The following is an 11,394-nucleotide window of genomic DNA, read 5'->3' as shown; positions in this document are numbered from 1 at the left end:
GCAGTATATCACTTCCCGAGATGTTCTGGCAATTACTGAATCTTAATACCCGATTTCCTTATGCAAAGTGTTCCTCTTCCTCAGCTATACATATTTATTAATTCCTGAATTCCCAGAACAAAGGTAAATCAGCCCCCCCTCCCTTTATTCCCTTGGAGATGGCATTATTTTTCTGACAGCCTTCTCTAATTTAGAAGACAGAAGAGTCTCAGGAGAATAACACAATAGTTTTGTACCTCAAAGTTCTCTTTGCTTCCCAAATTCTGGTATGTATCACCTGGAGACTGTGTTTCCTAGGTTCTGCCCCCCTCCCAGTTCTGTAGGACTGGCATGAGGTCTGAGATTCTAAATTCCCAATAGATCCTCACTGGTGCTGATACTAACTGTCCATGAACCCCAGCCATGGAGGACACTAAACTCTTTCTATCCCGGACTTGAAGTGGTAGAAAACAAATGAACCCTTATCCTGAGGGTGGTACAAGCTCTTCCAAGTAGTATACCCTGGGACCTTGACCAGTACTGCTGTACTGTTTTTCTTTCTGTAACATTCTGTACTGCAGGAGGCAGGAGCCAGCAGTGTCAGCATATCTAGTTCCCTGTGACCTTGGTCAGATAAGTCCCAAAGCTCACAGTGAATCATGGGGCTCTCTGAGCTAATACTGGGATTCAAGGTTACATTTTTGCTTCATGGGTTGGTAAGTCAAGGCAATAGCCAAGTACAGGAATAGAGTGCTAACTACTGGTGCATGCATTAAAAAGTAAAATTGTTTATTATGTCTTCAAACATATGCAAACATGTAAAGTATATATACACATATGTATATAATCATATATGAACACAAACATGTGCCATCATATGCATATATACAAATTACATATAAAATGTATATACATGTGAAATCATGTAATCATATATAATCATATATAAATACCTATATACACAATCATATATGCAGATAAAATTATACTTATGTGTGCATATATATGCACATATATATATATACACACAAATGTGCGTGAAAGCATACTAGTAGGTTGATTGTGTATGTGTGGTGTGTATGTACATGCACATATACATAGCTGTACATACACTCTACACACAAAACATACAGTTCTGTGTGTGTATACATGTACTGAGCACACACACACAATCTACCCAGTAGTACACTTCCATACACGTACATCTTTGAGTGGTTGGAAATTGTCTGTTTCTTCTGGTATTTCTCAGGATGCTCATTTGCTTCTTAATTTCCTCATCAAGGTTGCCTTGATAATTCCCCCTTAAAAATATTTCTTAAATATAAAGGTGCTGAAGAGTTGGGGGTTAACGGTGTTACAGAAGTGATTTTTTTTTTCTGGCTGGACTCTCTCTTTTGGGACACCTAACAGCCTCCAGGGATGGCTGCCAAGATCCCTCTCCAAGAAAGAGGAAGCTGAAAAGAGAAATCTGTTCTCTGAATTCTGAATGTTGCCTCTTTGCCCAGACCTACAGGAAACATTATCTCCATCAAAGAGAAAATTTTGATAAGAAAAGAGATGCCCTTCTCTCTAGAATCTCATCACAGGCAGAACAAGAAAACCCTTACTTATCCGTTGTTCAGGAATATGTACAAAAGGACATTTTTCCTGAGGGCTTCAGTCAGAGCTACAACTTTTCTCAACAGCACTGTTTTCAACAATTTTCTCAGAGTGTACAAAGGGTCATATTTATTGGTTCTCAGTGTACACCAGCGCCATAAGGCCAAAGTGGAATTTAATGAAAGTGGTGCTACAGAGGAAAGAATTAAATAGAGAATTTCTGAGATTATTATTCTTTTGTCTGTTTCTCTCTTCTTTGTGAAAGGTTCATTTCAGCAACAAAAATGAAACCATGGGTGGGATAGCCCTTGTTTTTTTCTTGACATTTATGAAGTCGGGCTGCTTTGTGTGGAGGTCAGACAGCCTCCTATTCAGGTATATATTGTCAGCTTTTATGAGAGGATGTCGAACCAGAGCTTAGCCCTGTGATTTTCCAAAAGTTTGTCTTGGTCAAAGGTGCCAAAGACCTGACTCTCGAAGCTCACTTCTAGGAATCTTATTCGAGAAGACTTTCTGAAGATTATGTTTTTTTCTTTTTCTCTTGACTCTTGAAAATCTTTGATTCAGTTACACCAAAGAGAGCTGTTATTATTAGATCAAGATGCTGATAGAACTAATTTAACACAACAACACTTGTCATTTACCAGATAGTATTTTATTGTCATCTAATCTGGGATATGGTATCAATAAGAGCAGAAGGGGTCTGTTGATCCCATGAGATGTATCAGCACCAAAAATAAAGTTCTGAAAGGCATCCTGGAAACTCAGAAATCCAATATATTCTCAGGATTCTCTGCTTTCGAGTGAATCTTTGGCTTAATGAGACTCAATTTGCAACTTGCATTTCTAAGTCCCTTAAATGAAACTTAAGGCAAATAAACTTATGGTAATGAAATAGGAAATTAACCAATAGCATTTTGATTCCATAACTCAAGTGAAACCCAGGGCTCTGCATGTCGCTGTCTTGTTACGGAATCTTTTTGTTGAAACTGTAATGTGGAATAATAACTATAGTTGTAGCAATGCAAATCTTTAAGTTTTCAGGGGGAAACTGCTAAAAAGGAAGTTTATTCTTTGTCCACAGTAAACTTTCTTCCAATCTCCATTCGTTCTCCACTTTCCCAGTCTCTTGGAGTAAACCACAATAGAAACAATCAGCTCTCTCCAGGGTCATCCTCTTGGCTTCCCCAAATCTCTACTTCCTAGCCATAAGTCTCCTTCTCTCTCCTTCCCATGCAGACCCCTTCCTATCACACTGTTTCCCATTCTCCTTCTCAATACGGGGTTCATGGGCTTTCCCACTGGGCACAGCTACCTGGAAACTGTAGTTCTACAGTTCCAATGATGTTTCAGAAAGAAACCCAGTCTGGAATTCTGGAACAAAATTTTCCTGTGTACTGGTTTGCACTTCTAGGGGTCTTCAGGAGTACACAACTGTGAAAGTGCATGAGTGCACAGGCCTGGGCACTCAGAAGGGCCTGGCACGTGGTTTAAGACTCTGTTGTTGCCATCTTGAAATTCTTAAAAATTGTGAAGAAAATATCCTTTGTGTTCATTTTTCACTGTGCTCCATAAATTATGTAGCTGGCTTTGTTAGCATGGTTCCCTGGATCCTGATGAGTATGAACAGGGAATTAGCAACTGGTGTTTCTGAGAGAGGGAAGAGAGCTGGGCTGAAATGTCACCAGGTCCAGGTCAGGTCCAAGGGGAGAGAGGGAGGGTGGACAGGAGGGATTTCAAGGTCCCTCCTCCACAGGCCACCTGGGTTTATCTTATGGGGCCGCATGGCTTCTCCTTCTGCATCAGAGGCTGAACATTTAGACTTCTATCAAGAATGATTAGGATGTAAGGGGGACTTGGGGGACTTTGAAGCTCTGATGAAAGGCCTGAGGAATTGCTGGTTTGAATTCATACTGAAAAGGCCACAGAAATCGCTACCTTCAGTACTTATCCTTCCGGCTCACATTTCAAAGCACTTATACATCATCATAAATTCTCTAGAAGATTCCTTTGCCAGAGAAAAATCCAAGGATTTTCTTCATCCCTAGATTAAATCTATTTGTGAGTTGAATTTTTTTAAAGGAAATTTTATACACACACACTTCTGTATTTTACATTCTTTGTCTTTGATTTTATGGAAATGATTGGAAACCTTGTGCTGAACTGCAAGACTTAAGTTAGTGTCCTTAGTTATAATTTCTAGGTCATTGTACTGGACTGATGTTGAAGGAAAATCTGTTACCTGACCAGAGCTCCCACAAGATCAATATTCCTTGGGAACAGGCCTTTGTTTATTCCTTCTTATGGTTCCACTATAATACAAGAATTGGCACACGAAAATGCTTAATAAGAATTTACTGACAGCATGATATTTCAATTTTTTTCTAAATTCCCCCCAAAATACACATGAAAAAAGTTTTAAGTTCCACTTCTGAGTGTTTACCCAAAGAAAATGAAAACACTAATTTGGGATGGTATACACACACCCCCTTATGTTTATTGCAACATTATTTACAATAGCCAATATGCGTAAGCACACCTGAGTGTCCATTGATAGTAGAATAAAGAATATGGGATACACACGTGTGTGCGTGCGCACACACACACACACAGGAATATTACTCAGCCATAAAAAATGAAATCTTACCATTCATGACAACATGGATGGACCTACACAGTATTATCCTAACTGAAATAAGCCAGGTGAACACAAATACCATATGATTTCTTTTATATGTGGAAACTAAAAACAAATGAAAAACAAACAAACAAACAAAACCCAGACATGGACTCATTAATACAGAGAACTGGTGGTTGCCAGAGGGAAAGAGGAGGAAGGTATGGGTACAATAGGTGAAGGGGATTAAGAGGTACAAATTTCTAGTCATAAAATAAGTTACAGGGATGAAAAAGATAGCATTGGAAATATAGTCAGTAATACAGCAATAGTTTTGTATGGTGACAGATGGTAACTACACTTACAGTGATGGACACTGTGTAATGCAGAGACTTATCAGATCACTCTGTAGTACCCCTAAAACAAATATAAGATTGTACATCAATTATATTGCAATAAAAATTGTTTTATAGTAATATGCACCACTTATTGGTATGAATCAAGCACCTTAAATCTCTCATAGTGCTGTGTATATATAACACTATACATGTAAATATATATTTAATATACTATGATAATTTATTATTATTAACTATTTCATAGATGAAGAAACAGAGGTCAAGGAAGTTCAAGAATCTTTTCCAGATCTATCTAAATTAGAAGAAAAGTTTCTTAATAGACTTTGATTAGTGAGTACACAGTCTAACTGTGAAAAGTATGTTTTTTGATCTGATTCAGCCTGTGAACTAATAAAACATTTTGCATTCAACAATAGAAAATTAAAAGCCCTGTAAACAGAAAGAAAACTACAGCATTCCAAGACAAACTTTTCCCTGACTCACCATCCAAAAAAGAGCAAATGGTATTCACTGAATTCAAAGTCAACTTGGACCCATAGGAACACTGCTGTGGCCTCAATCTTCTAGGAATGTAATGAATTAAATAATTTTAGACAAAAAAAATGGCAATAAGTGGCAGTTTATGATGCAGAATGATTCCATTTTGAAGTCATCCGCAACTTCCATTTTAAATATTAAATGAGAGACACAGATTAAAACAAAAGTCAATCTCTCCAGGGGCATGAATCCCAAATAACCCATGTAGATACCTCATCTTTAGGAATATGAACTGGAACTCCCCACACAGGTATGGCTGAGGATAGCGACTTTTTTTTTCAAAGAGGACAGCATGGAAAGAGCAGGAAAATAGAGTAATTTTATAGTGGAGAAACCTCACACACACCACCTCAGCCTCATGATCAAGGCCAAAATCAACAGTGATAAGTTGACAGCACACACTCTTGATGTGATGTGTGTAGAATGGTATTTTACTTCTCTGGTCTTCATCCCCAAAACCTACAACCTTGCTCTGGCCGTGAAAAAAACATCAAACAACCCCCAGTTGAAGGACATTCTACAAGACACTTGAGAGTATTCCTCAAAACTGTCAAAATAAAGACTCTCTCATCAAATGTAAGGACTATGAGAAACTGTCACAGTCAAGAGCAATCTAAGGAGACATGACAACTGAATATGATAGAATATTCTGGATAGGATCCCAAAACAGAAAAAGGACATAAGGTAAAAATGAAGGAGATTTGAAAAAGTTAATAATATATCAGTGTTGGTTCATTAATTGTGACAAATGTAAAATATTAAAAGGGATACCTTCATATGTGATATGTAGGAACTTTCTATATTATCATTACAGCTTTTTTCTGTACATCTAAAATTATTCTAAAGTATAAGGCTTACTTAAAAAAAAAGAAAAAGTAAGCTTTATCATATACTTAGTCATATTAAATTACTGGAAAGCTCCCCTGATTGAGTAATTTTTGCTGAGAAACAAAAAGACATGCTTGGTGAAAGTTTCCTAACCAATTTAATGATGATTACCTTCCATAAAATGGGAGAAACCATGCTGGCCTGTAATGAACCTACTGCCTCTAGCGCGCACTCACTTTGGTTTGGAGGCAGGGAGCCAGAGGCAGTTGGAAGGAGCAGATGGTGTCTGATGGCCAGACTGTGACTTCAAGCCTCTGGAGCACCCAGCTCCCTCCTACGTGCCTACTCTTCCTGGAGTAAGGGCTTAAGGACCCAGTGGAGTTTGATTCTGTGTGTCCCCAATGAGTCAACAAGTCACAGATATCAGTGAGTATATTCTCTCACCTTAATTGTAATATATTCTCCATGTTTGATGTGAAAGACTCAAAATGACCTCCCCGTGTTCCTAACTAGTGTTCTTAGCAGAACTACTTTATCGTTTCTTAGAAGCAGCTTATGTTTCCAATTTTTGCAAATATTGCAATGTGTAATTTTTACCTGTATAATTGGGGAATTGAACTGGGAGATATTGGGACACCTGGCTGGCTCAGTGGTTGAGCTTCTGCCTTTGGCTCAGGGCATAATCCCGGAGTCCTGGGATGGAGTCCCACAATAGGCTCCCTGCAAAGAGCCTGCTTCTCCCTCTGCCTATGTCTCTGCCTCTCTCTCTGTGTGTCTCATGAATAAATAAATAAAATCTTAAAAAAAAATAAAAGAACTAGGAGATATCTAGGTGGAATCATCAAAAGTGAATAGTCCATTGAGGTCATATGGTGTGAAAAAAGGTTTCATGTGACTTTCTGGAAGATGTGTGAGCCACAAATCTGTAACAGATGCATAGGTACATATCTTACTGATCAATGATTGAGAGACCTATATAAAATGGAAGACAAGAAAGCTATCCACGTTTTTAACATCAAAATGCAAAATTAACTGTAGGTATAAATCAATAATCTGAATCCTGAAAATAAGTCAAAGATTACATTTTTATCTGATATTTAAACATTTTTAAAAACTTGCCAGTGACATCTTGTCATATTGTCATACCTTGGATTTCTTTCCAAACTGTTGGAAATTGGTTTTCACTACAAAAACCAATTGTGGCTGAAAGAACACATGTGTTGAAAAATCTGAATTTGGTTGTCAATATCAGCAAAAATGTGTGATATGGTGGTAATTCAACTCTTAGAAAACTAGGCTGGCATTTTCCTTTTTTTTTTTTCATATTCTTAATAACAGTGAAGTATAAATATACAAAAAATTCTCAAAAGTTGTGTACTTCGACACCTTGATGGTGATTACATGTAGGTTACATTGTTAAGAATTATTTTAACTTTATTCTTTTATATCTCTTTTCTTAATGTCACTTAATATTTTTTCACCTTGAATACACATTACTTTAATAATTGGAAAAACAATGCTAGTTCCATAAATCATAAAGCAAATCATAACTAAAATGTGTTTAATTAAACATGTACTATTTAGTATATTTGCAATGAGAAATACTGTGAAATTATTACTCTAATCATAATGTTATATTACTGATACAATAATTATTATTATGATACAATACAACCTTATTAATTCCGAGTCCAATAATTTTCATGTAAGCAAAAAGATTATCTTTGCTTTATTTTTAATAAAAGAAGGATTTTCTAAGCAATCTGAAAGGATTCCCAAGCTTATCAGAGCACATTAACATACTCAGAAGATATTCTTGAGCATATTGGGCTTGTTGAAATCCTTAATAATCCTCATTTACATACAATTATTTTACATACATTTATTTTTCATACTGAAGACTATGCCAAAACACTAACCCAAATCTCATTTTTCTCTAAAGTGCTTGTGACTAAGGAAATGTGACAAATTGCTGATTCTGCAACTTGTAATTGAAGAGTAAAAGGTCATCTGCTTTTATGTATATGCCAGGGGGTGATTTTTAGGTATCTGGAAAATTGCTTTGCCTTCAGCATTATCCTCCACTTCTGCCGGATGTCTAGGATCTTTTCTTCCCTACATGAGAACTGTCTTTCATCTAGAACTAGAATTGGAGTTCCAAATATAAATATCTCAGGGACAGGATCCCATTGAGTTAATCACATTAAAGTAGAACTTACTGATGGAAGATTTTCTGAGAACCATATTTGCTTGTTTGTTTCTTGGTTTATTTGGGTCAGAGTGTATGAGGGGTGAGTAGGGGTGTGGTGTGAGGTAGATGAATAGGAAGCACAGCAGGACAAATACAACTAGAGAGAATCACAAAAGAAAATTGGTAATTAGCATTAAGGTTTCCACACACATTTACTTGGGCCTTGCTGATCAGCTTGCTCAAGAATTCAAAGCAACGTCTAATTAAAGATGGTGGAGTAATGTATGCCTATTCTCTCCTTCTTAAGCTAATTCCAAATAACAAATAGTAGAAAGTAGAAAAATATCACCCTCAATGAAATAAGGAAATGGCCATAACCCAAAGTCACACCCTTTTTGAAGCCTATCTTCTAAGAAATGGGAACTCCAGACTAAAGCAGATAAAGAAATTTGGGCTACACATAATATCCTCAGATCTTGAGCAGGAAAAAGATTTAAATTCAGCAGTCATTATCACCCTCTCTCAGAGCTTTGGTTTTTGAGCTCTAGAGCATCATCACCCCTTAAAAGAATTGAGAAGGATCCCTTGAATATCCCCAAAATTGCAGGAAGGTGTAACACCAATAATGCCATTTCTCTGTGATTATGGCCCCACCATCCAGTGTAGGGAGGTAACCCAGGAGGTGGAAAGAGCTGGGAACAGGTAGAGCTTGTCACTTTGAAGATATTACTGGCTCTTAGAGGCCCCAAACTGAGGGAACATGTGCTCTTAGAGCAAAGGAAGAATAGTGAGGGAAGGTACTCTATGTCTGATTTGAGATGTTTGGTACAACCAAGTCCAGTAAGCATACAGACTTCCAGTTTAATCTCCCTTTCCACGACATGGAAGGAATTGGCACAGGACCTATACACAGATACTGGGAGTAAAAATATAGAGGAAGGAAGCATATGAAAGCAGAATAAAAGCTGGAATATGCAGAGAAAAAGAGCGTTACTTATTTAAAAACCCAAGGAAAACTTTCCAAATGGCATTTCATAGTCTTGAAGTAATCACAGGTGATGTGATTTATTACTTTATTTTATTTTTAAAGGAAAGCTCAATGAAGAGACTCAAGGTGTCAAAGAAGAGATTATAAGACAACACCAGGAGACAAAAAGCAAGCTGGCTGTACACAGAAAAGCCAAGAAGCACAAAGGAAAATATATTAGGGAGATGAAAAAACTCATGAGAAGCAAGCAATGGAAAGTAGAACAAGTATAACTGAAACATCTCCTCTGGGCCTCTCAATGCAAATTCAAAATGAATAAAGAACAAAGACATATCAAACATTATGGAAAATATATAGACATATGGCCCAGGGATCCAGCGTATAAACACAGTGATGAACCTAAACAAAGAAGCTAAAATATGTAACAGGAGAAAACTTCCCCAAAATAAATTTGTTAAAATGCAAATTGAAAGTGTGCAGTGTCTAGGAGAAAAATGATTGAAACAGAATGATCAATAACAAGGTATATCCTGAAATTCAAGAATAAAGGAAAGAATTATATAGACATGCAGGTTGAAAAAAAAGTCACCCATAAAAGTATAAAGAAAAGAAAAATATTGGATTGACTTCAGAATTCTCCACAACTACACTCCCTGCTAGAAAACCATGAGTTTATATTCATTAAAAAACAAACAAACAAACAAACAAACAACAAAAAATCTCTGACAGTGGGAAGATAGCAAGGGAGCCAGGAAAGTGCAACCAAGAACTTTATACCCAGCAAGTCTTTCCTTCTTCAAGTATAAATGCAAAGGATCAGTTCTCAAGCATGTAAGACCTCAGGTTTCAGGAAATAAAATAACAAAGATCTCTTGAAAAGAATGCACTCCAATCAGAAGAGACACATCAAAGGATGTTACTCAGGACCAGAAAAGAGAAAGTAAACAGTGAGCATGAGCATTCACCACTCCGTAAACACAGCATTACAGTTCAAATCACTTTGGGAATTAAAATTACAAAACAGAATTTAAATGCTATTAATAGTAGAAATAATATAAGCCTAAAGATAAGGATGAGAAGGGAGAGAGGTAAATATGCTTATGCCTCTTCCTTCATAACAGGGAGTCAGTTGATACATATTAAAATAATAAATATGTGCCACCCTTTTAATGTTATATGAACTCCTTTTTACTTCAATTTCAGGAACACTTTCAGGGACTCTTGTCTCTTCTGATGGAGAAAGACATATCTGCATTTTAAGGATTCCTTCAGTTTTACTGTAATTTATTTTGCTCCCGTTAAATTCAAGTATAATTAGAGACACTTGAGTGAGGCAGGTAATGGTCCCAGGATCCTGCGATCATGCCTTACAATGGGCTCCCTGTGCAGTGAGGAGCCTGATTTCCCCCTTTCCCTCTGCCCCTCACCCCCATTCATGCTCTCTCTCTCTCAAATATATAAATAAAATCTCAAAAAAATTCAAGCATAATTACAAGCAAATTCAGAATAGTAAAAATAGCAGAGATAGTTTGATCTGATTTTCTGATCAATCTTTCTACCCTTAGATTAGGGGCTGTGGGGTGTAGTGGTTAACTTCTGGAGACAGGTTTCAAATCATGAAACATGCCATTTATACTTTTGTACACAAGCTGCTTCACTTTGCTGTGTTTCCATTTCTTCCTTAGAAAAGTAAGGATAAATATAATATTTACTTCATAGGATGCTTCAAAAGATGAAAACGTCCAAGTGCTATCATAGCTTCTGGCATATTGTAGGTGTTAAATATGTCATTTGTATGTGCCGTTTTATCTTTGTTACTTTTGCATTAGCTAGCGTTTTTAGCATATATGAATGCATATAATATCCTTGTTCATATAAAGTAAATATTTTTAAGCCAGTGAGAGGCAAAACCAGGACACAACCAAATTTCCTAGCACTCAGTCTCCTGCTCTATTTATTGAACTCTGTCATCATGACCCTTCAAGAAAATTTTCTCTGCTATTTTTTGATGTATAGCAGTTCAGCATGGCTGAGAGGTTAAAAAATCCATCCATTCCATAAATATTTTCTTTGGTCAATTATGTTTTTTCCATCTACTTGAATGGTTGGAAGTTTAATGGAAAATCGGTACTGACTTTGTGGAAGTTTACCCTTGTGGTATTTTATTTTATATTTTCTTCCTCATGTCACCCACTGAACTGATCCCCAGTGTCTTTCAAATATGAAAGGTAAACTTTTAGACAACAAAGTTAATGGCAACATTAGCTACCTTTAACCACATGGTGGGTGTTTGAAA

The 11,394-nt window shown here is 36.7% G+C and overlaps 1 long non-coding RNA gene across 1 annotated transcript; it reads left to right on the top strand.

The window, feature by feature from the left end:
* The first annotated feature begins 6,111 nt into the window (after positions 1–6,111).
* LOC119865857 lies at positions 6,112–9,570 on the top strand. The gene is made up of 2 exons (XR_005378279.1): positions 6,112–6,345; positions 9,201–9,570. It is a non-coding gene; the product is annotated as an uncharacterized LOC119865857 (long non-coding RNA).
* Positions 9,571–11,394: the final 1,824 nt, after the last annotated feature.

Source organism: Canis lupus, chromosome 25 (genome assembly GCF_011100685.1).
Source record: "Canis lupus familiaris isolate Mischka breed German Shepherd chromosome 25, alternate assembly UU_Cfam_GSD_1.0, whole genome shotgun sequence".
Taxonomy (NCBI): domain Eukaryota; kingdom Metazoa; phylum Chordata; class Mammalia; order Carnivora; family Canidae; genus Canis; species Canis lupus.
This window is presented reverse-complemented; position numbering and strand designations above follow the sequence as displayed.